Here is a 6,143-nt window from a genome sequence, read left to right as displayed (position 1 = left end):
CTACTCTGTCTTTTGGTTGGAGCATTTATATTTGAAGTAATTATCTCTATGTATGCTCTTATGCCATTTTGTTAATTTTTTGGACTTGTTTTGTAGGTCTTTTTCCCCTCCTTCTTTTGTTCTCTTATGATTTAATGGCTATCTTGAGGGATATATTCACTTTATGTTCCCTTGACCACACATGCCATGGAACCTCTGCTACTTACTGTAAACATACTTTGTATATGCTACCTCTGTTTGTTAGGTCCATGCCAACTTAGTTTTGACTTTTTTTGATAAAAAGCTAAAGATCTCTTGTGTTCTTTTTGAGTCAACTTGGATATTTTATGCAAAAGCTAAGAAAAAAAATTTAATCCCTAAACAACAAAAAAAATTGCTTTAAAATTTAAATAAATAAATAAATACATTTAAAATAATATTTAGATATTTATATGTATTTAGATATATACACACAGAAATACACATACATATATTCTTAATAATCTGCCAGAAAGCTAACATTTTACTTGTAATAAGTAATTCTTAAAACAATTTCTTTTTCCTCCCAGAGACAAAGATACAGTCTGGTTTTGGCAACGGTAAAGAAGTTCTTTGAGATAAATAAACTTGGCCGAATACATAGTCTCTTTTCCCCAGATCCCACCTGCCAGAGCTGGAGCTAAACTATGTGACAGGCTTTCAGTAAGGACAGGGAGTGTCTAGCCAGTTTGAGGGTACCCAAGCATCCAGCCTATTGGCAGTGACCTTAAGGTATTCAACCCCCCCCCCCAGAGAGCAAAGAGTCGTTCCAACTACTTTCTAGTCTGTCAATTTATGTGCTAAGTTTCGTAGTCAGTATTTAGGTAGAGATTTGCATGTATTTTTAATTTGTCCTACATGATCTCATTTAAAATCTTCTCTAAACTTGATTTAAAGCCAATTTTCCACTCCGATTTTTTTCCTTCTCTTCTGTCCCAAAAATGCATATTTAGATGATATTTGGTTTTAAATTGTACCTGTTTAGTCAGATTATTAACAAAACAGTGGCAGTGGTTTCAGCTGCAGCCTCTTGTGATTCTACATCATTGAAAACTGTACAGCAGAAATTGACACAACATTGTAAATCAACTATAGTTTAAATAAGTAAATAAATAAATTTTACTTATTAAAAAAAGAGAAAGAAAATGAAAGGACTATATTCAAATCAAACCTGCAGTGGGTCTCACTAGAATTTGACCATCACGTGCATCTATTGGGTTTCTATATTTTATAAAAAAAAAAAAAAAACAAAAACAACCGTATGGTACCGAGATAAAGCTCTCTGCTTATCCAGTAGTGGAGTCTGTAAAAACAGAAAAGACTGAACTGCATGGCCTCAAATATCCTCTATAAATTCTACTTCTCTAACATTTGATGAGTTAAAAAAAAGTTTGATGACAGTTTCTGACAAGGGTTTGAAGTATGAATACTCTGAGATATTGGTTAAAGGCAGATTCTTATGCCTTCAGCATAACATGTGCAGATTGGAAGGCTGATGTCTTTGTGTGAGCAAGTGTACAATGTCTTAAGCAAAGCTCTTCTATGCAAGGTGGACCTACCCTTCACTCTAGAACCTCTAATTATCTTACCACCAACTCATCTCCTTTCTTTTTTGTTGGGAATGAATATATAATTAGGTGCAGATTTCCTGCTGATACCTGCAATGTCTCCAAGTATTTAAAAAACAAGGGTAATATTTGGACTTTAAGAGTTCCCTTATGGTGATCTCATGAGTCTCATGTCAAATACTGGAAATAGGCTCAGAGGCTGAGGCCTTCATGCTGGAAGTTTATTGAGGAGATCTTTCAATAGTGACACCTATGAGACAGGGAAGGCATTCCAGTCCCTAGTTCTCTATGCAGGGAAGAAGTTGGACTGTAGCGTGGTCACAACAAAGTCCTCATCCAATGTCACAGGGAGTTCTGAAATTGGGTTGGAATGTCAAACTGTCTTTGGTTGGATTAAGAAGGCTGGAATTTTATAACTGTGGAGTTGTCTATGGAATCTGGCCATCCTGGGAAGGGTGTGACCTTATACACTTAGGTTCTCTTCAGCTGAGGCTAAGTCCCAGGAGGGCAGAATTGAGAGCTGTTAGCTGGAGCACTGCAGTGAATGCTTGGGTTTTCAAGGGGGTTAAGAGAACCATCACTTTAAAAAAAAAAGAAGAAGTATATTAAATATGCATTGCATAAACCATTAGAAGGCTGATAAGTGTGGATTTTAAGCATGGAAGAGACACAATACGATGAATATTTAGAAAGGTTTTCCTGGGTGCAACGAGAAAAACAGATTGGAGAGAAGCATGATTAGAAGCAGAGAGACTAGCTGAAAGTTGGTTGCAGGCAACAGATGATGGTGGCCTGAAGTAAGGTAGTGGCAATAAGAATGGAGAATTGTTGATAAAGATACCTAAGGAGTATAAGGGGCAAGACTTGGCCAACGGCTGTGAAGAAGGAAGAGAAGGGTCCAGGTTGTAACCCAGATTTTTAGCTCGGGTACCTGTGAAAGGAAACAAAGCAAGAGAATCCAGTTTGATTGTTACTGGTAGATGGGTGATGGTAAACCTGGTTTCGGAAATGTAGTGTTTAACAGGGGCATGTGTGCGAGGTTACTAAAAAGCATATGGATAAAAGGGTCTGGAGCACAGGAAAGCGATTTAGACCAGAAAGAGAAATATAAAGACCATCAGCATTGAGGTGGTTAAAAAAAAAAGAGAGAGAGATCAAGGAAGCTCACAAAATGTATAAAGTGAGGAAAAGAGAAGGCCCAAGATAAAATCGTGAGGGCTTGATTTTTCTTTACAATAAAGCATTCATTAAATTCTTCCTCTGTGATTTCAACTTGATTAAGAAGAAGACAGAGAAAGAAAATTATTATTACTTTTTTTTTATTTTTTAGGGACACACATGCAGCATATGGAAGTTCCCAGGCTAAGGGTTGAATCGGAGCTGCAGCTGCCAGCCTATGCCACAGCTACAGCAACACGGGATCCAAGTTAAGTCTGTGACCTACACCACAGCTCATGGCAATGCCGGATCCCTAATCCACTAAACTAGGCCAGGGATTGGACCCACATCCTCATGGATACTAATTGGGTTCGTTACCACTGAGCCGCAATGGGAATTCCTAAAGTGGTATTTTTTGAACACCTTTGTTAAAACAAACACATAATCTCGCTGTCTTATTTTACAACCCAATGATTTTGGATTATCATTTATATTTAGCAGATGAAAGCAAAGGCTCAGAAAATTTAAGCAACCTCTGGAAGTCACAATGCTATTGACTAATAGAGCCAGAATCTCAATCCTGATATGCCAGTGTTTTACTGTGACTTTTATACTATACCAAGGCTAACTTCAAATGATCATATAATGCAGGTTTATTGTGAATTACAGTTTTTATAATCATAGTCTTATTTTGTTTTATATAACATACTAACATTTAAACATTAAGCAGTCAAACTAGAAAATTAAAATATGCTTTGGAATAGAGATAGGGTCCTGTGTTCTCAAACCTTAGAGAAGAAATGTAAATTTGTTTTCCTCAAATAGAAAAATAAAAGAAGAGGGCTTTATCTTTCCTTAACCACTTTGTCAAGAAAAGCTTTTATTTATACTGAAGGGAATTAAAAATGTATAGCAATAGGCATTTAGGACAAACTTATCTCACAACAAAAAGTGTATGTACTGTTAGCACTGATGTTATTTATTTATGTATAAGCTAGAATTACATGCCCATATAGGGTCCAGGCTTATGAAAATGTCTGAAAGTGTTTCTCAGAGCTATGAGAAACTATGACTATGCAGAAGCTTTTCACGGGCTTTTGCGCAGGGATTCTGAGAAAACCCCTGTGGCTTCTGTTCATAGAGAGGCATCAGCAATGCTTAATCAATGATCTGAACTAGTTGATAACCTGCAGGTGTCTTTTTTAACACACAGAGTGGAAGCTTGGTCTTCCTGCTGTGAAATTGTGAAAGTAATGTTACCAGAGGGGCTTTTCGGCTTTCCTCATAAGTGGGACAACTATCCATCAGCTCTTGGTCACCTGTAGATACATCCACAGCACAATTTTCAGTAGGTTGGCATCCCCTTACCAGTTCCAGGGGTGAGGCTTGAATACCATATAATCTTTTGTAAAAGTTCACAGGTCAGGAGCAGTTGTGTGAGGGGATACAGTTTAAAAGTGCAGAGCCTTATAAAGTGCTGTCATGCATGTTAAATTATGTATATTTCAGGATTCCTTGCAAGCCTCAACCAGAAATAGAAAGAATACCTCCTTTTTAAATCATCCTTTATTTCCTGAAGTTTCTTTAGGATGTTAATTTTGACATTAAGGTTTAACTGGGCTAAAAGCTACTATGTAGCTCTTGAAAAATGATCTTGCTACCCAAGAAGAAAAACATTTGAAATGAGCAGATCCCATTCTTCATGAATGTGGTTTTTTAAAAAGATAAAAATAAAAGAGGATTGTGTTTTTTTAAAAAATATATTGTACAATTTTAAAGCTTGAAGAGATTAAAATGCACTTAAGTTTAGTCTCACTTATTTTGTACATAATTACAGTCACTGATGGGAAATATATTCAAGGTCATACAAGAAAAGAATCTTTAAGTGTAAAAGTAGGATTATAAACTAAGGGTTTTTTTTAATTCCAAATTGAAACATTTTTTACAGCATTATGCCACCTTGCTTCATAAGTTCTTGATTAGTATAGGATGATAAAACACTATCAATTGATAATGCACTAAGTAAAAATGTCAAGTCATGCATCTAGAAATTTCAAGGACACTGAAAACATGCTAAAATTAAAGACTCATAATTTGCCTGGGGTAATGACATTGCTCAGTTTTTATTTTTTTTATTTTTATTTTATTTTTTGTCTTTTTGCTCTTCCTTTGGGCTGCTCCTGCAGCATATGGAGGTTCCCAGGCTAGGGGTCAAATCGGAGCTGTAGCTGCCAGCCTACGCCAGAGCCACAGCAACTCAGGATCCGAGCTGCGTCTGTGACCTACACCACAGCTCACGGCAACGCCGGATCGTTAACCCACTGAGCAAGGGCAGGGACCGAACCAGCAACCTCATGGTTCCTAGTCGGATTCGTTAACCATTGCGCCACGACGGGAACTCCTCAGTTTTTAAATATCACACATAAATCAGCCCTCTAACAAACTTCATCTTATTGCCTTCATTTCCTTCTTTCTTTTTTTTTTTAAAAAAATGTGTTCCCTGTCACTGAAGATGTAAAATAAAATGCATGGACAGGAATTAATAGGCGATAGAACTTGAGAATTCTCCTGGAGAATATTTTTATGATGAAAGCTTGGCAATTATTCCTGTAATTAATCATGATAATATACAAACCCTCAGCTCCAGATAAACAATCCTATTCCTTCTTTCTGGAATATTCCTCACCTTCTTTTATTTTTTTTTTTTCCAAAATGATTAGCCACTCTACCCTTTCCATATTCTTCCCTGTGACAGTCCCACTTCCATGTCTCTGTCCAAACCCCACTTTCCCCAAGAAGGTATCTCAGACCACTAAAGGAGGAAACGATTTTGTTCCCCTTTGAAATCCAATGTACTCACTTTATACTTCCAGCACTCAACACTGTTCATGCTGTGTAATATCAGCATATATTACCCAGACCTTAAATATTCCAAAAGGATCAAGTTGCATGTTCAGAAGATAGGCATGGAGGTAGAGAACCAAAGACTATCCCTTGCCAATAGTGTGAACCCACAACAAGACATCTGAAGATAGGATACTTTAAAAATTCAATCAGTTGATCACTGATGAGCACATACGCTGAAAGTGGGCTTTCCCTAGCAAGAAGGAATACTTCCAGCCCTCCCACCTTTCCTGTTGGAGAAAAGTGAGAATAAAAAGGAATTTTTTAGGAGTTCCCATTGTGGCTCAGAGGGTTAAGAACCCAACACAGTGTCTGTGAGGATGTGGGTTCTATACCTGGGCTTGCTCAGTGTGTCAAGGATCTGGCGTTGCTGCAAGCTGAAGCATAGGTCGCAGATGAGGCTCTCTGATCCAGCATTGCTGTGGCTTTGGCCTCCAGCTGAAACTCCATTTTGACCCCTAGCCTGGGAATTTCCATATGCTGCAGGTGCGGCCC

Source organism: Sus scrofa, chromosome 15 (assembly GCF_054392235.1).
Source record: "Sus scrofa isolate SSC_HxYL_T2T_F1_AM1 chromosome 15, Sscrofa_HxYL_maternal_Yorkshire_Landrace_v2.0, whole genome shotgun sequence".
Lineage (NCBI taxonomy): Eukaryota > Metazoa > Chordata > Mammalia > Artiodactyla > Suidae > Sus > Sus scrofa.
Note: the sequence above shows the minus strand (reverse complement) of the source record.